Raw genomic sequence first — 23,320 nt, forward strand, 5'->3', positions numbered from 1 at the left:
AGATGGGGAGAGAAGGTTTGATGGAGATGTGGAGAGAGGGGGTGTCAGAGATTGGGGAGAGGGAGTGTCAGAGATTGGGAGAGAGGGGCCGTCGGAGATGGGGAGAGAGGGGTTGTCGGAGATGGGGAGAGGGGGGTTTTGGAGATGAGGAAGAGAGGGTGTGTCGGAGATGGGGGAGGGAGGGTGTGTCGGAGATGGGGAGAGGGGTTGATGGAGATGGGGAGAGGGGGTTGATGGAGATGGGGGGTGTCGGAGATGGGGAAAGAGGGGTTGTCGGAGATGGAGAGAGGGGTTGATGGAGATGGGGAGAGCGGGTTGATGGAGATTGGGGGTGTTGGAGATGGGGAGAGGGGGTTGTCGGAGATGGAGAGAGGGGTTGATGGAGATGGGGAGAGCGGGTTGATGGAGATTGGGGGTGTTGTAGATGGGGAGAGGGGTTGATGGAGATGGGGAGGGGGGTGTCGGAGAGGGGGGAGAGAAGGTGTGTCAGAGATGGGGGAGAGAGGGGGTGTCAGAGATTGGGGAGAGGGAGTGTCAGAGATTGGGAGAGTGGGGCTGTCGGAGATGGGGAGAGAGGGGTTGTCGGAGATGGGGAGAGGGGGGTGTCGGAGATGAGGGAGAGAGGGTGTGTCGGAGATGGGGAGAGAGGGTTTGATGGAGATGTGGAGAGAGGGGTTGATGGAGATGGGGGGTGTCGGAGATGGAGAGAGGGGTTGATGGAGATGGGGAGGGGCTTGATGGAGATGGGGAGGGGGGGTGTCGGAGATGGGGAGAGAGGAGTTGATGGAGATGGGGAAAGGGGTTGTCGGAGATGGGAAGAGGGGGGTTGATGGAGATGGGGAGAGAAGGTTTGATGGAGATGGGGAGAGAGGGGTTGATGGAGATGGGGAGAGAGGGGTTGTCGGAGATGGGGAGGGGGGTGTCGGAGATGGGGAGAGAGGGTGTGTCGGAGATGAAGAGAGAGGGGTTGATGGAGATGGGGGGTGTCGGAGATGGGGAAAGAGAGGTTGTCGGAGATGGAGAGAGGGGTTGATGGAGATGGGGAGAGGGGCTTGTCGGAGATGGGGAGAGAGGGGTGTTGGAGATGGGGAGAGGGGTTGATGGAGATGGGGAGAGGGGTTGATGGAGATGGGGAGAGAGGGGGTGTCGGAGATGGGGGAGAGGGAGTGTCAGAGATTGGGAGAGAGGGGCCGTCGGAGATGGGGAGAGAGGGGTTGATGGTGATGGGGAGAGGGGGTTGATGGAGATGGGTGTCCGAGATGGGGAAAGAGGGGTTGATGGAGATGGGTGTCGGAGATGGGGAAAGAGGGGTTGTCGGAGATGGAGGGAGGGGTTGATGGAGATGTGGAGAGAGAGGTTGATGGAGATGTGGAGAGAGGGGTTGTTGGAGATGGGGAGAGGGGTTGATGGAGATGGGGAGAGGGGTTGATGGAGATGGGGAGAGGGGGTTGATGGAGATGGGGGGTGTCGGAGATGGGCAGAGGGGGTTGATGGAGATTGGGGGGTGTCGGAGATGAGGAGAGGGGGTTTATGGAGATTGAGGGGTGTCGGAGATGGAGAGGGGGGTTGATGGAGATTGGGGGGTGTTGGAGAGGGGGTTGATGGAGATTGAGGGGTGTCGGATGGGGAGAGGGGTTGATGGAGATGGGGAGAGAGGGTTTGATGGAGATGGGGAGAGGGGGTGTCGGAGGGGGAGAGAGGGGTTGTCGGAGATGGGGAGAGAGGGGTTGATGGAGATGGGGAGAGGGGGTGTCGGAGATGGGGAGAGAGGGGTGTTGGAGATGGGGAGAGGGGTTGATGGAGATGGGGAGAGGGGGTTGATGGAGAATGGGGGGTGACGGAGATGGGCAGAGGGGGTTGATGGAGATTGGGGGGTGTCGGAGATGGGGGGAGGGGATTGTCGGAGATGGGGAGAGGGGGTTGATGGAGATTGAGGGGTGTCGGAGATGGGGAGAGGGTGTTGATGGAGATTGGGGGGTGTCAGAGATGGGGGGAGGGGGGTGTCGGAGATGGGGAAAGGGGGTTGATGGAGATTGAGGGGTGTCGGAGATGGGGAGAGGGGGTTGATGGAGATTGGAGGGTGTCGGAGATGGGGAGGGGTGTGTCGGAGATGGGGAGAAGGGGTTGATGGAGATTGAGTGGTGTCGGAGATGGGGAGAGAGGGGTGTTGGAGATGGGGAGAAGGGGTTGATGGAGATTGAGGGGTGTCGGAGCTGGGGAGAGAGGGGTGTCAGAGATGGGGAGAGGGGGTTGATGGAGATTGAGGGGTGTCGGAGATGGGGAGAGAGGGGTGTTGGAGATGTGGAGAGGGGGTTGATGGAGATTGAGGGGTGTCGGAGATAGGGAGAGAGGGGTGTTGGAGATGCGGAGAGGGGGTTGATGGAGATTGGGGGGTGTCGGAGATGAAGAGAGGGGGTTGATGGAGATTGACGGGTGTCGGAGATGGGGAGAGGGGGATGATGGAGATTGGGGGGTGTCGGAGATCGGGAGAGGGGGGTGTCGGAGATGGGGAGAGGGGGTTGATGGAGATTGAGGGGTGTCGGAGATGGGGAGAGAGGGCTGTCGGAGATGGGGAGAGAGGGGTTGATGGAGATGGGGAAAGAGGGGTTGTCGGAGATGGAGAGAGAGGAGTTGATGGAGATGGGGAAAGGGGTTGTCGGAGATGGGGAGAGGGGTTGATGGAGATGGGGAGGGGGGTGTCAGAGATGTGGAGAGGGGTTGATGGAGATGGGGAGAGAAGGTTTGATGGAGATGTGGAGAGAGGGGGTGTCAGAGATTGGGGAGAGGGAGTGTCAGAGATTGGGAGAGAGGGGCCGTCGGAGATGGGGAGAGAGGGGTTGTCGGAGATGGGGAGAGGGGGGTTTTGGAGATGAGGAAGAGAGGGTGTGTCGGAGATGGGGGAGAGAGGGTGTGTCGGAGATGGGGAGAGGGGTTGATGGAGATGGGGAGAGGGGGTTGATGGAGATGGGGGGTGTCGGAGATGGGGAAAGAGGGGTTGTCGGAGATGGAGAGAGGGGTTGATGGAGATGGGGAGAGCGGGTTGATGGAGATTGGGGGTGTTGTAGATGGGGAGAGGGGTTAATGGAGATGGGGAGGGGGGTGTCGGAGAGGGGGGAGAGAGGGTGTGTCAGAGATGGGGGAGAGAGGGGGTGTCAGAGATTGGGGAGAGGGAGTGTCAGAGATTGGGAGAGTGGGGCTGTCGTTGATGGGGAGAGAGGGGTTGTCGGAGATGGGGAGAGGGGGGTGTCGGAGATGAGGGAGAGAGGGTGTGTCGGAGATGGGGAGAGAGGGTTTGATGGAGATGTGGAGAGAGGGGTTGATGGAGATGGGGGGTGTCGGAGATGGAGAGAGGGGTTGATGGAGATGGGGAGGGGCTTGATGGAGATGGGGAGGGGAGGTGTCGGAGATGGGGAGAGAGGAGTTGATGGAGATGGGGAAAGGGGTTGTCGGAGATGGGAAGAGGGGGGTTGATGGAGATGGGGAGAGAAGGTTTGATGGAGATGGGGAGAGAGGGGTTGATGGAGATGGGGAGAGAGGGGTTGATGGAGATGGGGAGAGAGGGGTTGTCGGAGATGGGGAGGGGGGGTGTCGGAGATGGGGAGAGAGGGTGTGTCGGAGATGAAGAGAGAGGGGTTGATGGAGATGGGGGGTGTCGGAGATGGGGAAAGAGGGGTTGTCGGAGATGGAGAGAGGGGTTGATGGAGATGGGGAGAGGGGGTTGATGGAGATTGGGGGGTGACGGAGATGGGGAGAGGGGGTTGTCGGAGATGGGGAGAGAGGGGTGTTGGAGATGGGGAGAGGGGTTGATGGAGATTGAGGGGTGTCGGAGATGGGGAGAGAGGGGTGTTGGAGATGGGGAGAAGGGGTTGATGGAGATTGAGGGGTGTCGGAGCTGGGGAGAGAGGGGTGTCAGAGATGGGGAGAGGGGGTTGATGGAGATTGAGGGGTGTCGGAGATGGGGAGAGAGGGGTGTTGGAGATGTGGAGAGGGGGTTGATGGAGATTGGGGGGTGTCGGAGATGGGGAGAGGGGGTTGATGGAGATTGAGGGGTGTCGGAGATAGGGAGAGAGGGGTGTTGGAGATGCGGAGAGGGGGTTGATGGAGATTGGGGGGTGTCGGAGATGAAGAGAGGGGGTTGATGGAGATTGACGGGTGTCGGAGATGGGGAGAGGGGGATGATGGAGATTGGGGGGTGTCGGAGATCGGGAGAGGGGGGTGTCGGAGATGGGGAGAGGGGGTTGATGGAGATTGAGGGGTGTCGGAGATGGGGAGAGAGGGCTGTCGGAGATGGGGAGAGAGGGGTTGATGGAGATGGGGAAAGAGGGGTTGTCGGAGATGGAGAGAGAGGAGTTGATGGAGATGGGGAAAGGGGTTGTCGGAGATGGGGAGAGGGGTTGATGGAGATGGGGAGGGGGGTGTCAGAGATGTGGAGAGGGGTTGATGGAGATGGGGAGAGAAGGTTTGATGGAGATGTGGAGAGAGGGGGTGTCAGAGATTGGGGAGAGGGAGTGTCAGAGATTGGGAGAGAGGGGCCGTCGGAGATGGGGAGAGAGGGGTTGTCGGAGATGGGGAGAGGGGGGTTTTGGAGATGAGGAAGAGAGGGTGTGTCGGAGATGGGGGAGAGAGGGTGTGTCGGAGATGGGGAGAGGGGTTGATGGAGATGGGGAGAGGGGGTTGATGGAGATGGGGGGTGTCGGAGATGGGGAAAGAGGGGTTGTCGGAGATGGAGAGAGGGGTTGATGGAGATGGGGAGAGCGGGTTGATGGAGATTGGGGGTGTTGTAGATGGGGAGAGGGGTTAATGGAGATGGGGAGGGGGGTGTCGGAGAGGGGGGAGAGAGGGTGTGTCAGAGATGGGGGAGAGAGGGGGTGTCAGAGATTGGGGAGAGGGAGTGTCAGAGATTGGGAGAGTGGGGCTGTCGGAGATGGGGAGAGAGGGGTTGTCGGAGATGGGGAGAGGGGGGTGTCGGAGATGAGGGAGAGAGGGTGTGTCGGAGATGGGGAGAGAGGGTTTGATGGAGATGTGGAGAGAGGGGTTGATGGAGATGGGGGGTGTCGGAGATGGAGAGAGGGGTTGATGGAGATGGGGAGGGGCTTGATGGAGATGGGGAGGGGAGGTGTCGGAGATGGGGAGAGAGGAGTTGATGGAGATGGGGAAAGGGGTTGTCGGAGATGGGAAGAGGGGGGTTGATGGAGATGGGGAGAGAAGGTTTGATGGAGATGGGGAGAGAGGGGTTGATGGAGATGGGGAGAGAGGGGTTGATGGAGATGGGGAGAGAGGGGTTGTCGGAGATGGGGAGGGGGGGTGTCGGAGATGGGGAGAGAGGGTGTGTCGGAGATGAAGAGAGAGGGGTTGATGGAGATGGGGGGTGTCGGAGATGGGGAAAGAGGGGTTGTCGGAGATGGAGAGAGGGGTTGATGGAGATGGGGAGAGGGGGTTGATGGAGATTGGGGGGTGTCGGAGATGGGGAGAGGGGGTTGTCGGAGATGGGGAGAGAGGGGTGTTGGAGATGGGGAGAGGGGTTGATGGAGATGGGGAGAGGGGTTGATGGAGATGGGGAGAGAGGGGGTGTCGGAGATGGGGGAGAGGGAGTGTCAGAGATTGGGAGAGAGGGGCCGTCGGAGATGGGGAGAGAGGGGTTGATGGAGATGGGGAGAGGGGGTTGATGGAGATGGGTGTCCGAGATGGGGAAAGAGGGGTTGATGGAGATGGGTGTCGGAGATGGGGAAAGAGGGGTTGTCGGAGATGGAGGGAGGGGTTGATGGAGATGTGGAGAGAGAGGTTGATGGAGATGTGGAGAGAGGGGTTGTTGGAGATGGGGAGAGGGGTTGATGGAGATGGGGAGAGGGGTTGATGGAGATGGGGAGAGGGTGTTGATGGAGATGGGGGGTGTCGGAGATGGAGAGAGCGGTTGATGGAGATGGGGAGGGGGTTGATGGAGATGGGGTGGGGGTGTCGGAGATGGGGAGAGAGGGGTTGTCGGAGATGGGGAGAGAGGAGTTGATGGAGATGGGGAAAGGGGTTGTCGGAGATGGGGAGAGGGGGGTTGATGGAGATGGGGAGAGAAGGTTTGATGGAGATGGGGAGAGAGGGGTTGATGGAGATGGGGAGAGAGAGTGTGTCGGAGATGAAGAGAGAGGGGTTGATGGAGATGGGGGGGTGTCGGAGATGGGGAAAGAGGGGTTGTCGGAGATGGAGAGAGGGGTTGATGGAGATGGGGAGAGGGGGTTGATGGAGATTGGGGGGTGTCGGAGATGGGGAGAGGGGGTTGTCGGAGATGGGGAGAGAAGGGTGTGTTGGAGATGGGGAGAGGGGTTGATGGAGATGGGGAGAGGGGTTGATGGAGTTGGGGAGAGAGGGGGTGCCCGAGATGGGGGGAGGGAGTGTCAGAGATTGGGAGAGAGGGGCCGTCAGAGATGAGGAGAGAGGGGTTGATGGAGATGGGGAGAGGGGGTTGATGGAGATGGGTGTCCGAGATGGGGAAAGAGGGTTTGATGGAGATGGGTGTCTGAGATGGGGAAAGAGGGGTTGTCGGAGATGGAGGGAGGGGTTGATGGAGATGTAGAGAGAGGGGTTGATGGAGATGTGGAGAGAGGGGTTGTTGGAGATGGGGAGAGGGTTTGATGGAGATGGGGGGTGTCGGAGATGGGGAAAGAGGGGTTGTCGGAGGGAGAGAGGCGTTGTCAGAGATGGGGAGAGGGATTGATGGAGATTAGGGGGTGTCGGAGATGGGGAGAGGGGGTTGTCGGAGATGGGGAGAGAGGGGTTGTTGGCGATGGGGAGAGGGTGTTGATGGAGATGGGGGGTGTCGGAGATGGGGAAAGAGGGTTTGTCGGAGGGAGAGAGGGGTTGATGGAGATGTGGAGAGAGGAGGTGTCAGAGATGGGGAGAGGGGGTTGATGGACATTGAGGGGTGTCGGAGATGGGGAGAGAGGGGTGTTGGAGATGCGGAGAGAGGGTTTGATGGAGATGTGGAGAGAGGGGTTGATGGAGATGGGGGTGTCGGAGATGGAGAGAGGGGTTGATGGAGATGGGGAGGGGCTTGATGGAGATGGGGAGGGGGGGTGTCGGAGATGGGGAGAGAGGAGTTGATGGAGATGGGGAAAGGGGTTGTCGGAGATGGGAAGAGGGGGGTTGATGGAGATGGGGAGAGAAGGTTTGATGGAGATGGGGAGAGAGGGGTTGATGGAGATGGGGAGAGAGGGGTTGTCGGAGATGGGGAGGGGGTGTCGGAGATGGGGAGAGAGGGTGTGTCGGAGATGAAGAGAGAGGGGTTGATGGAGATGGGGGGTGTCGGAGATGGGGAAAGAGGGGTTGTCGGAGATGGAGAGAGGGGTTGATGGAGATGGGGAGAGGGGGTTGATGGAGATTGGCGGGTGTCGGAGATGGGGAGAGGGGGTTGTCGGAGATGGGGAGAGAGGGGTGTTGGAGATGGGGAGAGGGGTTGATGGAGATGGGGAGAGGGGTTGATGGAGATGGGGAGAGAGGGGGTGTCGGAGATGGGGGAGAGGGAGTGTCAGAGATTGGGAGAGAGGGGCCGTCGGAGATGGGGAGAGAGGGGTTGATGGAGATGGGGAGAGGGGTTGATGGAGATGGGTGTCCGAGATGGGGAAAGAGGGGTTGATGGAGATGGGGAGAGGGGTTGATGGAGATGGGGAGAGGGGTTGATGGAGATGGGGAGAGGGTGTTGATGGAGATGGGGGGTGTCGGAGATGGAGAGAGGGGTTGATGGAGATGGGGAGGGGGTTGATGGAGATGGGGTGGGGGGGTGTCGGAGATGGGGAGAGAGGGGTTGTCGGAGATGGGGAGAGAGGAGTTGATGGAGATGGGGAAAGGGGTTGTCGGAGATGGGGAGAGGGGGGTTGATGGAGATGGGGAGAGAAGGTTTGATGGAGATGGGGAGAGAGGGGTTGATGGAGATGGGGAGAGAGAGTGTGTCGGAGATGAAGAGAGAGGGGTTGATGGAGATGGGGGGTGTCGGAGATGGGGAAAGAGGGGTTGTCGGAGATGGAGAGAGGGGTTGATGGAGATGGGGAGAGGGGGTTGATGGAGATTGGGGGGTGTCGGAGATGGGGAGAGGGGGTTGTCGGAGATGGGGAGAGAGGGGTGTTGGAGATGGGGAGAGAGGGGGTGTCGGAGATGGGGGAGAGGGAGTGTCAGAGATTGGGAGAGAGGGGCCGTCGGAGATGAGGAGAGAGGGGTTGATGGAGATGGGGAGAGGGGGTTGATGGAGATGGGTGTCCGAGATGGGGAAAGAGGGGTTGATGGAGATGGGTGTCTGAGATGGGGAAAGAGGGGTTGTCGGAGATGGAGGGAGGGGTTGATGGAGATGTAGAGAGAGGGGTTGATGGAGATGTGGAGAGAGGGGTTGTTGGAGATGGGGAGAGGGTTTGATGGAGATGGGGGGTGTCGGAGATGGGGAGAGGGGGTTGATGGAGATTGAGGGGTGACGGAGATGGGGAGAGAGGGCTGTCGGAGATGGGGAGAGAGGGGTTGATGGAGATGGGGAAAAAGGGGTTGTCAGAGATGGAGAGAGAGGAGTTGATGGAGATGGGGAAAGGGGTTGCCGGAGATGGGGAGAGGGGTTGATGGAGATGGGGATGGGGGTGTCAGAGATGTGGAGAGGGGTTGATGGAGATGGGGAGAGAAAGTTTGATGGAGATGTGGAGAGAGGGGGTGTCAGAGATTGGGGAGAGGGAGTGTCAGAGATTGGGAGAGAGGGGCCGTCGGAGATGGGGAGAGAGGGGTTGTTGGAGATGGGGAGAGGGGGGTTTTGGAGATGAGGAAGAGAGGGTGTGTCGGAGATGGGGGAGAGAGGGTGTGTCGGAGATGGGGAGAGGGTTTGATGGAGATGGGGAGAGAGGGGTTGATGGAGATGGGGGGTGTCGGAGATGGGGAAAGAGGGGTTGTCGGAGGGAGAGAGGCGTTGTCAGAGATGGGGAGAGGGATTGATGGAGATTAGGGGGTGTCGGAGATGGGGAGAGGGGGTTGTCGGAGATGGGGAGAGTGGGGTTGTTGGAGATGGGGAGAGGGTGTTGATGGAGATGGGGGTGTCGGAGATGGGGAAAGAGGGTTTGTCGGAGGGAGAGAGGGGTTGATGGAGATGTGGAGAGAGGAGGTGTCAGAGATGGGGAGAGGGGTTGATGGAGATTAGGGGGTGTCGGAGATGGGGAGAGGGGGTTGTTGGAGATGGGGAGAGGGGGTTGATGGAGATTGAGGGGTGTCGGAGATGGGGAGAGAGCGGTGTTGGAGATGCGGAGAGGGGGTTGATGGAGATTGGGGGGTGTCGGAGATGGGGAGAGGGGCTTGATGGAGATTGAGGGGTGTCGGAGATGGGGAGAGAGGGGTGTTGGAGATGCGGAGAGGGGGTTGATGGAGATTGAGGGGTGTCGGAGATGGGGAGAGGGTGTTGATGGAGATTGGGGGGTGTCAGAGATGGGGGGAGGGGGGTGTCGGAGATGGGGAAAGGGGGTTGATGGAGATTGAGGGGTGTCGGAGATGGGGAGAGGGGGTTGATGGAGATTGGTGGGTGTCGGAGATGGGGAGGGGTGTGTCGGAGATGGGGAGAAGGGGTTGATGGAGATTGAGTGGTGTTGGAGATGGGGAGAGAGGGGTGTTGGAGATGTGGAGAGGGGGTTGATGGAGATTGGGGGGTGTCGGAGATGGGGAGAGGGGGTTGATGGAGATTGAGGGGTGTCGTAGATAGGGAGAGAGGGGTGTTGGAGATGCGGAGAGGGGGTTGATGGAGATTGGGGGTGTCGGAGATGAAGAGAGGGGGTTGATGGAGATTGACGGGTGTCGGAGATGGGGAGAGGGGGATGATGGAGATTGGGGGGTGTCGGAGATCGGGAGAGGGGGGTGTCGGAGATGGGGAGAGGGGGTTGTTGGAGATTGAGGGGTGTCGGAGATGGGGAGAGAGGGCTGTCGGAGATGGGGAGAGAGGGGTTGATGGAGATGGGGAAAGAGGGGTTGTCGGAGATGGAGAGAGAGGAGTTGATGGAGATGGGGAAAGGGGTTGTCGGAGATGGGGAGAGGGGTTGATGGAGATGGGGAGGGGGGTGTCAGAGATGTGGAGAGGGGTTGATGGAGATGGGGAGAGAAGGTTTGATGGAGATGTGGAGAGAGGGGGTGTCAGAGATTGGGGAGAGGGAGTGTCAGAGATTGGGAGAGAGGGGCCGTCGGAGATGGGGAGAGAGGGGTTGTCGGAGATGGGGAGAGGGGGGTTTTGGAGATGAGGAAGAGAGGGTGTGTCGGAGATGGGGGAGAGAGGGTGTGTCGGAGATGGGGAGAGGGGTTGATGGAGATGGGGAGAGGGGGTTGATGGAGATGGGGGGGTGTCGGAGATGGGGAAAGAGGGGTTGTCGGAGATGGAGAGAGGGGTTGATGGAGATGGGGAGAGCGGGTTGATGGAGGTTGGGGGTGTTGGAGATGGGGAGAGAGGGGTGTCGGAGATGGGGAGAGGGGTTGATGTAGATGGGGAGGGGGGTGTGTCGGAGATGGGGGAGAGAGGGGGTGTCAGAGATTGGGGAGAGGGAGTGTCAGAGATTGGGAGAGTGGGGTTGTCGGAGATGGGGAGAGAGGGGTTGTCGGAGATGGGGAGAGGGGGGGTGTCGGAGATGAGGGAGAGAGGGTGTGTCGGAGATGGGGAGAGAGGGTTTGATGGAGATGTGGAGAGAGGGGTTGATGGAGATGGGGGTGTCGGAGATGGAGAGAGGGGTTGATGGAGATGGGGAGGGGCTTGATGGAGATGGGGAGGGGGGTGTCGGAGATGGGGAGAGAGGAGTTGATGGAGATGGGGAAAGGGGTTGTCGGAGATGGGAAGAGGGGGGTTGATGGAGATGGGGAGAGAAGGTTTGATGGAGATGGGGAGAGAGGGGTTGATGGAGATGGGGAGAGAGGGGTTGATGGAGATGGGGAGAGAGGGGTTGTCGGAGATGGGGAGGGGGGTGTCGGAGATGGGGAGAGAGGGTGTGTCGGAGATGAAGAGAGAGGGGTTGATGGAGATGGGGGGTGTCGGAGATGGGGAAAGAGGGGTTGTCGGAGATGGAGAGAGGGGTTGATGGAGATGGGGAGAGGGGGTTGATGGAGATTGGCGGGTGTCGGAGATGGGGAGAGGGGGTTGTCGGAGATGGGGAGAGAGGGGTGTTGGAGATGGGGAGAGGGGTTGATGGAGATGGGGAGAGGGGTTGATGGAGATGGGGAGAGAGGGGGTGTCGGAGATGGGGGAGAGGGCGTGTCAGAGATTGGGAGAGAGGGGCCGTCGGAGATGGGGAGAGAGGGGTTGATGGAGATGGGGAGAGGGGGTTGATGGAGATGGGTGTCCGAGATGGGGAAAGAGGGGTTGATGGAGATGGGGAGAGGGGTTGATGGAGATGGGGAGAGGGGTTGATGGAGATGGGGAGAGGGTGTTGATGGAGATGGGGGGTGTCGGAGATGGAGAGAGGGGTTGATGGAGATGGGGAGGGGGTTGATGGAGATGGGGTGGGGGGGTGTCGGAGATGGGGAGAGAGGGGTTGTCGGAGATGGGGAGAGAGGAGTTGATGGAGATGGGGAAAGGGGTTCTCGGAGATGGGGAGAGGGGGGTTGATGGAGATGGGGAGAGAAGGTTTGATGGAGATGGGGAGAGAGGGGTTGATGGAGATGGGGAGAGAGAGTATGTCGGAGATGAAGAGAGAGGGGTTGATGGAGATGGGGGGTGTCGGAGATGGGGAAAGAGGGGTTGTCGGAGATGGAGAGAGGGGTTGTTGGAGATGGGGAGAGGGGGTTGATGGAGATTGGGGGGTGTCGGAGATGGGGAGAGGGGGTTGTCGGAGATGGGGAGAGAGGGGTGTTGGAGATGGGGAGAGGGGTTGATGGAGATGGGGAGAGGGGTTGATGGAGATGGGGAGAGAGGGGGTGTCGGAGATGGGGGAGAGGGAGTGTCAGAGATTGGGAGAGAGGGGCCGTCGGAGATGAGGAGAGAGGGGTTGATGGAGATGGGGAGAGGGGGTTGATGGAGATGGGTGTCCGAGATGGGGAAAGAGGGGTTGATGGAGATGGGTGTCTGAGATGGGGAAAGAGGGGTTGTCGGAGATGGAGGGAGGGGTTGATGGAGATGTAGAGAGAGGGGTTGATGGAGATGTGGAGAGAGGGGTTGTTGGAGATGGGGAGAGGGTTTGATGGAGATGGGGGGTGTCGGAGATGGGGAGAGGGGGTTGATGGAGATTGAGGGGTGTCGGAGATGGGGAGAGAGGGCTGTCGGAGATGGGGACAGAGGGGTTGATGGAGATGGGGAAAAAGGGGTTGTCAGAGATGGAGAGAGAGGAGTTGATGGAGATGGGGAAAGGGGTTGCCGGAGATGGGGAGAGGGGTTGATGGAGATGGGGAGGGGGGTGTCAGAGATGTGGAGAGGGGTTGATGGAGATGGGGAGAGAAAGTTTGATGGAGATGTGGAGAGAGGGGGTGTCAGAGATTGGGGAGAGGGAGTGTCAGAGATTGGGAGAGAGGGGTTGTTGGAGATGGGGAGAGGGGGGTTTTGGAGATGAGCAAGAGAGGGTGTGTCGGAGATGGGGGAGAGAGGGTGTGTCGGAGATGGGGAGAGGGTTTGATGGAGATGGGGAGAGAGGGGTTGATGGAGATGGGGAGAGGGGGTTGATGGAGATGGGGGGTGTCGGAGATGGGGAAAGAGGGGTTGTCGGAGATGGAGAGAGGGGTTGATGGAGATGGGGAGAGCGGGTTGATGGAGATTGGGGGTGTTGGAGATGGGGAGAGGGGGTTGTCGGAGATGGGGAGAGAGGGGTGTCGGAGATGGGGAGAGGGGTTGATGGAGATGGGGAGGGGGGTGTCGGAGAGGGGGGAGAGAGGGTGTGTCAGAGATGGGGGAGAGAGGGGGTGTCAGAGATTGGGGAGAGGGAGTGTCAGAGATTGGGAGAGTGGGGCTGTCGGAGATGGGGAGAGAGGGTGTGTCGGAGATGGGGAGAGAGGGTTTGATGGAGATCTGGAGAGAGGGGTTGATGGAGATGGGGAGGGGGGTTGATGGAGATGGGGGGTGTCGGAGATGGAGAGAGGGGTTGATGGAGATGGGGAGGGCGTTGATGGAGATGGGGAGGGGGGGTGTCGGAGATGGGGAGAGAGGAGTTGATGGAGATGGGGAAAGGGGTTGTCGGAGATGGGGAGAGGAGGGTTGATGGAGATGGGGAGAGAAGGTTTGATGGAGATGGGGAGAGAGGGGTTGATGGAGATGGGGAGAGAGGGGTTGTCGGAGATGGGGAGGGGGGTTGTTGGAGATGGGGAGAGAGGGTGTGTCGGAGTTGAAGAGAGAGGGGTTGATGGAGATGGGGGGTGTCGGAGATGGGGAAAGAGTGGTTGTCGGAGATGGAGAGAGGGGTTGATGGAGATGGGGAGAGGGGGTTGATGGAGATTGGGGGGTGTCGGAGATGGGGAGAGGGGGTTGTCGGAGATGGGGAGAGAGGGGTGTTGGAGATGAGGAGAGGGGTTGATGGAGATGGGCAGAGGGGTTGATGGAGATGGGGAGAGGGGTGGATGGAGATGGGGAGAGAGGGGGTGTCGGAGATGGGGGAGAGGGAGTGTCAGAGATTGGGAGAGAGGGGCCGTCGGAGATGGGGAGAGAGGGGTTGATGGAGATGGGGAGAGGGGGTTGATGGAGATGGGTGTCCGAGATGGGGAAAGAGGGGTTGATGGAGATGGGTGTCGGAGATGGGGAAAGAGGGGTTGTCGGAGATGGAGGGAGGGGTTGATGGAGATGTGGAGAGAGGGGTTGTTGGAGATGGGGAGAGGGGTTGATGGAGATGGGGAGAGGGGGTTGATGGAGATGGGGGGTGTCGGAGATGGAGAGAGGGGTTGATGGAGATGGGGAGAGAGGGTGTGTCGGAGATGAAGAGAGAGGGGTTGATGGAGATGGGGGGGTGTCGGAGATGGGGAAAGAGGGTGTGTCGGAGATGAAGAGAGAGGGGTTGATGGAGATGGGGGGGTGTCGGAGATGGGGAAAGAGGGGTTGTCGGAGATGGAGAGAGGGGTTGATGGAGATGGGGAGAGGGGGTTGATGGAGATTGGGGGGTGTCGGAGATGGGGAGAGGGGGTTGTCGGAGATGGGGAGAGAGGGGTGTTGGAGATGGGGAGAGGGGTTGATGGAGATGGGGAGAGGGGGTTGATGGAGATGGGTGTCCGAGATGGGGAAAGAGGGGTTGATGGAGATGGGGAGAGAGGGGTTGATGAAGATTGGGGGTGTCGGAGATGGGGAGAGAGGGGTTGGTGGAGATTGGGGGGTGTCGGAGATGGGGAGAGGGGTTGATGGAGATGGGGAGAGAGGGGTTGATGGAGATGGGGTGAGGGGTTGATGGAGATGGGGAGAGGGGGTGTCAGAGGGGGAGAGAGGGGTTGTTGGAGATGGGGAGAGAGGGGTTGATGGAGATGGGGAGAGGGGTTGATGGAGATGGGGAGAGGGGTTGATGGAGATGGGGAAGAGGGTGTGTCGGAGATGAAGAGAGAGGGGTTGATGGAGATGGGGGGTGTCGGAGATGGGGAAAGAGGGGTTGTCGGAGATGGAGAGAGGGGTTGATGGAGATGGGGAGAGGGGGTTGATGGAGATTGGGGGGTGTCGGAGATGGGGAGAGGGAGTTGTCGGAGATGGGGAGAGAGGGGTGTTGGAGATGGGGAGAGGGGTTGATGGAGATGGGGAGAGGGGTTGATGGAGATGGGGAGAGAGGGGGTGTCGGAGATGGGGGAGAGGGAGTGTCAGAGATTGGGAGAGAGGGGCTGTCGGAGATGGGGAGAGAGGGGTTGATGGAGATGGGGAGAGGGGGTTGATGGAGATGGGTGTCCGAGATGGGGAAAGAGGGGTTGATGGAGATGGGTGTCGGAGATGGGGAAAGAGGGGTTGTCGGAGATGGAGGGAGGGGTTGATGGAGATGTGGAGAGAGGGGTTGATGGAGATGTGGAGAGAGGGGTTGTTGGAGATGGGGAGAGGGGTTGATGGAGATGGGGAGAGGGGTTGATGGAGATGGGGAGAGGGGTTGATGGAGATGGGGAGAGAGGGGGTGTCGGAGATGGGGGAGAGGGAGTGTCAGAGATTGGGAGAGAGGGGCTGTCAGAGATGGGGAGAGACGGGTTGATGGAGATGGGGAGAGGGGGTTGATGGAGATGGGTGTCCGAGATGGGGAAAGAGGGGTTGATGGAGATGGGTGTCGGAGATGGGGAAAGAGGGGTTGTCGGAGATGTGGAGAGAGGGGTTGATGGAGATGTGGAGAGAGGGGTTGTTGGAGATGGGGAGAGGGGTTGATGGAGATGGGGAGAGGGGTTGATGGAGATGGGGAGAGAAGGTTTGATGGAGATGGGGAGGGGTGGTGTCGGAGATGGGGAGAGAGGGTGTGTCGGAGATGAAGAGAGAGGGGTTGATGGAGATGGGGGGTGTCGGAGATGGGGAAAGAGGGGTTGTCGGAGATGGAGAGAGGGGTTGATGGAGATGGGGAGAGGGGGTTGATGGAGATTGGGGGGTGTCAGAGATGCGGAGAGGGGGTTGTCGGAGATGGGGAGAGAGGGGTGTTGGAGATGGGGAGAGGGGTTGATGGAGATGGGGAGAGGGGTTGATGGAGATGGGGAGAGAGGGGGTGTCGGAGATGGGGGAGAGGGAGTGTCAGAGATTGGGAGAGAGGGGCCGTCGGAGATGGGGAGAGAGGGGTTGATGGAGATGGGGAGAGGGGGTTGATGGAGATGGGTGTCCGAGATGGGGAAAGAGGTGTTGATGGAGATGGGTGTCGGAGATGGGGAAAGAGGGGTCGTCGGAGATGGAGGGAGGGGTTGATGGAGATGTGGAGAGAGGGGTTGTTGGAGATGGGGAGAGGGGTTGATGGAGATGGGGGGTGTCGGAGATGGGGAAAGAGGGGTTGTCGGAGGGAGAGAGGGGTTGTCAGAGATGGGGAGAGGGATTGATGGAGATTAGGGGGTGTCGGAGATGGGGAGAGGGGGTTGTCGGAGATGGGGAGAGAGGGGTTGATGGAGAATGGGAGGGGGGTGTCGGAGGTGGGGAGAGAGGGGGTGTCGGAGATGGGGAGAGGGGTTGATGGAGATGTGGAGAGAGGGGTTGATGGAGATGTGGAGAGAGGGGTTGTTGGAGATGGGGAGAGGGGGTTGATGGAGATGGGGGGTGTCGGAGATGGGGAAAGAGGGGTTGTCGGAGGGAGAGAGGGGTTGATGGAGATGTGGAGAGAGGGGTTGATGGAGATGGGGAAAGAGGGGTTGTCGGAGATGGAGAGAGAGGAGTTGATGGAGATGGGGAAAGGGGTTGTCGGAGATGGGGAGAGGGGTTGATGGAGATGGGGAGGGGGGTGTCAGAGATGTGGAGAGGGGTTGATGGAGATGGGGAGAGAAGGTTTGATGGAGATGTGGAGAGAGGGGGTGTCAGAGATTGGGGAGAGGGAGTGTCAGAGATTGGGAGAGAGGGGCCGTCGGAGATGGGGAGAGAGGGGTTGTCGGAGATGGGGAGAGGGGGGTTTTGGAGATGAGGAAGAGAGGGTGTGTCGGAGATGGGGGAGAGAGGGTGTGTCGGAGATGGGGAGAGGGGTTGATGGAGATGGGGAGAGGGGGTTGATGGAGATGGGGGGGTGTCGGAGATGGGGAAAGAGGGGTTGTCGGAGATGGAGAGAGGGGTTGATGTAGATGGGGAGGGGGGTGTGTCGGAGATGGGGGAGAGAGGAGGTGTCAGAGATTGGGGAGAGGGAGTGTCAGAGATTGGGAGAGTGGGGCTGTCGGAGATGGGGAGAGAGGGGTTGTCGGAGATGGGGAGAGGGGGGTGTCGGAGATGAGGGAGAGAGGGGGTGTCGGAGATGGGGAGAGAGGGTTTGATGGAGATGTGGAGAGAGGGGTTGATGGAGATGGGGGTGTCGGAGATGGAGAGAGGGGTTGATGGAGATGGGGAGGGGCTTGATGGAGATGGGGAGGGGGGTGTCGGAGATGGGGAGAGAGGAGTTGATGGAGATGGGGAAAGGGGTTGTCGGAGATGGGGGAGAGGGAGTGTCAGAGATTGGGAGAGAGGGGCCGTCGGAGATGGGGAGAGAGGGGTTGATGGAGATGGGGAGAGGGGGTTGATGGAGATGGGTGTCCGAGATGGGGAAAGAGGGGTTGATGGAGATGGGGAGAGGGGTTGATGGAGATGGGGAGAGGGGTTGATGGAGATGGGGAGAGGGTGTTGATGGAGATGGGGGGTGTCGGAGATGGAGAGAGGGGTTGATGGAGATGGGGAGGGGGTTGATGGAGATGGGGTGGGGGGGTGTCGGAGATGGGGAGAGAGGGGTTGTCGGAGATGGGGAGAGAGGAGTTGATGGAGATGGGGAAAGGGGTTCTCGGAGATGGGGAGAGGGGGGTTGATGGAGATGGGGAGAGAAGGTTTGATGGAGATGGGGAGAGAGGGGTTGATGGAGATGGGGAGAGAGAGTATGTCGGAGATGAAGACAGAGGGGTTGATGGAGATGGGGGGTGTCGGAGATGGGGAAAGAGGGGTTGTCGGAGATGGAGAGAGGGGTTGTTGGAGATGGGGAGAGGGGGTTGATGGAGATTGGGGGGTGTCGGAGATGGGGAGAGGGGGTTCTCGGAGATGGGGAGAGAGGGGTGTTGGAGATGGGGAGAGGGGTTGATGGAGATGGGGAGAGGGGTTGATGGAGATGGGGAGAGAGGGGGTGTCGGAGATGGGGGAGAGGGAGTGTCAGAGATTGGGAGAGAGGGGCCGTCGGAGATGAGGAGAGAGGGGTTGATGGAGATGGGGAGAGGGGGTTGATGGAGATGGGTGTCCGAGATGGGGAAAGAGGGGTTGATGGAGATGGGTGTCTGAGATGGGGAAAGAGGGGTTGTCGGAGATGGAGGGAGGGGTTGATGGAGATGTAGAGAGAGGGGTTGATGGAGATGTGGAGAGAGGGGTTGTTGGAGATGGGGAGACGGTTTGATGGAGATGGGGGGTGTCGGAGATGGGGAGAGGGGGTTGATGGAGATTGAGGGGTGTCGGAGATGGGGAGAGAGGGCTGTCGGAGATGGGGAGAGAGGGGTTGATGGAGATGGGGAAAAAGGGGTTGTCAGAGATGGAGAGAGAGGAGTTGATGGAGATGGGGAAAGGGGTTGCCGGAGATGGGGAGAGGGGTTGATGGAGATGGGGAGGGGGGTGTCAGAGATGTGGAGAGGGGTTGATGGAGATGGGGAGAGAAAGTTTGATGGAGATGTGGAGAGAGGGGGTGTCAGAGATTGGGGAGAGGGAGTGTCAGAGATTGGGAGAGAGGGGTTGTTGGAGATGGGGAGAGGGGGGTTTTGGAGATGAGCAAGAGAGGGTGTGTCGGAGATGGGGGAGAGAGGGTGTGTCGGAGATGGGGAGAGGGTTTGATGGAGATGGGGAGAGAGGGGTTGATGGAGATGGGGAGAGGGGGTTGATGGAGATGGGGGGTGTCGGAGATGGGGAAAGAGGGGTTGTCGGAGATGGAGAGAGGGGTTGATGGAGATGGGGAGAGCGGGTTGATGGAGATTGGGGGTGTTGGAGATGGGGAGAGGGGGTTGTCGGAGATGGGGAGAGAGGGGTGTCGGAGATGGGGAGAGGGGTTGATGGAGATGGGGAGGGGGGTGTCGGAGAGGGGGGAGAGAGGGTGTGTCAGAGATGGGGGAGAGAGGGGGTGTCAGAGATTGGGGAGAGGGAGTGTCAGAGATTGGGAGAGTGGGGCTGTCGGAGATGGGGAGAGAGGGTGTGTCGGAGATGGGGAGAGAGGGTTTGATGGAGATCTGGAGAGAGGGGTTGATGGAGATGGGGAGGGGGGTTGATGGAGATGGGGGGTGTCGGAGATGGAGAGAGGGGTTGATGGAGATGGGGAGGGGGTTGATGGAGATGGGGAGGGGGGGTGTCGGAGATGGGGAGAGAGGAGTTGATGGAGATGGGGAAAGGGGTTGTCGGAGATGGGGAGAGGAGGGTTGATGGAGATGGGGAGAGAAGGTTTGATGGAGATGGGGAGAGAGGGGTTGATGGAGATGGGGAGAGAGGGGTTGTCGGAGATGGGGGGGGGTGTTGGAGATGGGGAGAGAGGGTGTGTCGGAGTTGAAGAGAGAGGGGTTGATGGAGATGGGGGGTGTCGGAGATGGGGAAAGAGTGGTTGTCGGAGATGGAGAGAGGGGTTGATGGAGATGGGGAGAGGGGGTTGATGGAGATTGGGGGGTGTCGGAGATGGGGAGAGGGGGTTGTCGGAGATGGGGAGAGAGGGGTGTTGGAGATGAGGAGAGGGGTTGATGGAGATGGGCAGAGGGGTTGATGGAGATGGGGAGAGGGGTGGATGGAGATGGGGAGAGAGGGGGTGTCGGAGATGGGGGAGAGGGAGTGTCAGAGATTGGGAGAGAGGGGCCGTCGGAGATGGGGAGAGAGGGGTTGATGGAGATGGGGAGAGGGGGTTGATGGAGATGGGTGTCCGAGATGGGGAAAGAGGGGTTGATGGAGATGGGTGTCGGAGATGGGGAAAGAGGGGTTGTCGGAGATGGAGGGAGGGGTTGATGGAGATGTGGAGAGAGGGGTTGTTGGAGATGGGGAGAGGGGTTGATGGAGATGGGGAGAGGGGGTTGATGGAGATGGGGGGTGTCGGAGATGGAGAGAGGGGTTGATGGAGATAGGGAGGGGTTGATGGAGATGGGGAGGGGGGTGTCGGAGATGGGGAGAGAGGGATGTCGGAGATGGGGAGAGAGGAGTTGATGGAGATGGGGAAAGGGGTTGTCGGAGATTGGGAGAGGGGGGTTGATGGAGATGCGGAGAGAAGGTTTGATGGAGATGGGGAGAGAGGGGTTGATGGAGATAAGGAGAGAGGGGTTGTCGGAGATGGGGAGGGGGGGTGTCGGAGATGGGGAGAGAGGGTGTGTCGGAGATGAAGAGAGAGGGGTTGATGGAGATGGGGGGGTGTCGGAGATGGGGAAAGAGGGGTTGTCGGAGATGGAGAGAGGGGTTGATGGAGATGGGGAGAGGGGGTTGATGGAGATTGGGGGGTGTCGGAGATGGGGAGAGGGGGTTGTCGGAGATGGGGAGAGAGGGGTGTTGGAGATGGGGAGAGGGGTTGATGGAGATGGGGAGAGAGGGGGTGTCAGAGATGGGGGAGAGGGAGTCTCAGAGATTGGGAGAGAGGGGCCGTCGGAGATGGGGAGAGAGGGGTTGATGGAGATGGGGAGAGGGGGTTGATGGAGATGGGTGTCCGAGATGGGGAAAGAGGGGTTGATGGAGATGGGGAGAGAGGGGTTGATGAAGATTGGGGGTGTTGGAGATGGGGAGAGAGGGGTTGGTGGAGATTGGGGGGTGTCGGAGATGGGGAGAGGGGTTGATGGAGATGGGGAGAGAGGGGTTGATGGAGATGGGGTGAGGGGTTGATGGAGATGGGGAGAGGGGGTGTCAGAGGGGGAGAGAGGGGTTGTTGGAGATGGGGAGAGAGGGGTTGATGGAGATGGGGAGAAGGGTTGATGGAGATGGGGAGAGGGGTTGATGGAGATGGGGAGAGAGGGGTTGATGGAGATGGGGTGAGGGGTTGATGGAGATGGGGAGAGGGGGTGTCAGAGGGGGAGAGAGGGGTTGTTGGAGATGGGGAGAGAGGGGTTGATGGAGATGGGGAGAAGGGTTGATGGAGATGGGGAGAGGGGTTGATGGAGATGGGGAAGAGGGTGTGTCGGAGATGAAGAGAGAGGGGTTGTTGGAGATGGGGGGTGTCGGAGATGGGGAAAGAGGGGTTGTCGGAGATGGAGAGAGGGGTTGATGGAGATGGGGAGAGGGGGTTGATGGAGATTGGGGGGTGTCGGAGATGGGGAGAGGGAGTTGTCGGAGATGGGGAGAGAGGGGTGTTGGAGATGGGGAGAGGGGTTGATGGAGATGGGGAGAGGGGTTGATGGAGATGGGGAGAGAGGGGGTGTCGGAGATGGGGGAGAGGGAGTGTCAGAGATTGGGAGAGAGGGGCTGTCGGAGATGGGGAGAGAGGGGTTGATGGAGATGGGGAGAGGGGGTTGATGGAGATGGGTGTCCGAGATGGGGAAAGAGGGGTTGATGGAGATGGGTGTCGGAGATGGGGAAAGAGGGGTTGTCGGAGATGGAGGGAGGGGTTGATGGAGATGTGGAGAGAGGGGTTGATGGAGATGTGGAGAGAGGGGTTGTTGGAGATGGGGAGAGGGGTTGATGGAGATGGGGAGAGGGGTTGATGGAGATGGGGAGAGGGGTTGATGGAGATGGGGAGAGAGGGGGTGTCGGAGATGGGGGAGAGGGAGTGTCAGAGATTGGGAGAGAGGGGCTGTCAGAGATGGGGAGAGACGGGTTGATGGAGATGGGGAGAGGGGGTTGATGGAGATGGGTGTCCGAGATGGGGAAAGAGGGGTTGATGGAGATGGGTGTCGGAGATGGGGAAAGAGGGGTTGTCGGAGATGTGGAGAGAGGGGTTGATGGAGATGTGGAGAGAGGGGTTGTTGGAGATGGGGAGAGGGGTTGATGGAGATGGGGAGAGGGGTTGATGGAGATGGGGAGAGAAGGTTTGATGGAGATGGGGAGAGAGGGGTTGATGGAGATGGGGAGAGAGGGGTTGTCGGAGATGGGGAGGGGTGGTGTCGGAGATGGGGAGAGAGGGTGTGTCGGAGATGAAGAGAGAGGGGTTGATGGAGATGGGGGGTGTCGGAGATGGGGAAAGAGGGGTTGTCGGAGATGGAGAGAGGGGTTGATGGAGATGGGGAGAGGGGGTTGATGGAGATTGGGGGGTGTCAGAGATGCGGAGAGGGGGTTGTCGGAGATGGGGAGAGAGGGGTGTTGGAGATGGGGAGAGGGGTTGATGGAGATGGGGAGAGGGGTTGATGGAGATGGGGAGAGAGGGGGTGTCGGAGATGGGGGAGAGGGAGTGTCAGAGATTGGGAGAGAGGGGCCGTCGGAGATGGGGAGAGAGGGGTTGATGGAGATGGGGAGAGGGGGTTGATGGAGATGGGTGTCCGAGATGGGGAAAGAGGTGTTGATGGAGATGGGTGTCGGAGATGGGGAAAGAGGGGTCGTCGGAGATGGAGGGAGGGGTTGATGGAGATGTGGAGAGAGGGGTTGTTGGAGATGGGGAGAGGGGTTGATGGAGATGGGGGGTGTCGGAGATGGGGAAAGAGGGGTTGTCGGAGGGAGAGAGGGGTTGTCAGAGATGGGGAGAGGGATTGATGGAGATTAGGGGGTGTCGGAGATGGGGAGAGGGGGTTGTCGGAGATGGGGAGAGAGGGGTTGATGGAGAATGGGAGGGGGGTGTCGGAGGTGGGGAGAGAGGGGGTGTCGGAGATGGGGAGAGGGGTTGATGGAGATGTGGAGAGAGGGGTTGATGGAGATGTGGAGAGAGGGGTTGTTGGAGATGGGGAGAGGGGGTTGATGGAGATGGGGGGTGTCGGAGATGGGGAAAGAGGGGTTGTCGGAGGGAGAGAGGGGTTGATGGAGATGTGGAGAGAGGGGGTGTCAGAGATGAGGAGAGGGGTTGATGGAGATTAGGGGGTGTAGGAGATGGGGAGAGGGGGTTGTTGGAGATGGGGAGAGGGGGTTGATGGAGATTGAGGGGTGTCGGAGATGGGGAGAGAGGGGTGTTGGAGATGGGGAGAGGGGGTTGATGGAGATTGAGGGGTGTCGGAAATGGGGAGAGAGGGGTGTTGGAGATGCAGAGAGGGGGTTGATGGAGATTGGGGGGTGTCAGAGATGGGGAGAGGGGGTTGTCGGAGATGGGGAGAGGGGGTTGTCGGAAATTGGGAGAGAGGGGTTTATGGAGATGGGGAGGGGGGTGTCGGAGGTGGGGAGAGAGGGGGTGTCGGAGATGGGGGAGGGGTTGATGGAGATGTGGAGAGAGGGGTTGATGGAGGGGAGAGAGGTTTTGATGGAGAGGGGGTGAGAGAGGGGTGTCAGAGATGGGGAGAGAGGGGGTGTCGGAGATGGGGAGAGGGGTTGATGGAGATTGGGGGGTGTCAGAGATGGGGAGAGGGGGTTGATGGAGATTGAGGGGTGTCAGAGATGGGGAGAGAGAGGTTGATGGAGATGGGGGGAGAGGGGGTGTCGGAGATGGGGGAGAGGGAGTGTCAGAGATGGGGAGAGGGGTTGATGGAGATTGGGGGGTGTCGGAGATGGGGAGAGGGGGTTGATGGAGATTGAGGGGTGTCGGAGATGGGGAGAGAGGGGTTGATGAAGATGGGGGAGAGGGAGTGTCAGAGATGGGGAGAGAGGGACCGTTGGAGATCTGGAGAGAGCGGTTGATGGAGATGGGGAGTGGAGGACGGAGTGGACAGAGACAAACGTGGGGGGTAGGGAGAGTTGGTGTGAGGAGTTGAGGGTTGGAGGGGAGCG

This window comes from Mobula hypostoma, chromosome 11 (assembly GCF_963921235.1).
Source record: "Mobula hypostoma chromosome 11, sMobHyp1.1, whole genome shotgun sequence".
Taxonomy (NCBI): domain Eukaryota; kingdom Metazoa; phylum Chordata; class Chondrichthyes; order Myliobatiformes; family Myliobatidae; genus Mobula; species Mobula hypostoma.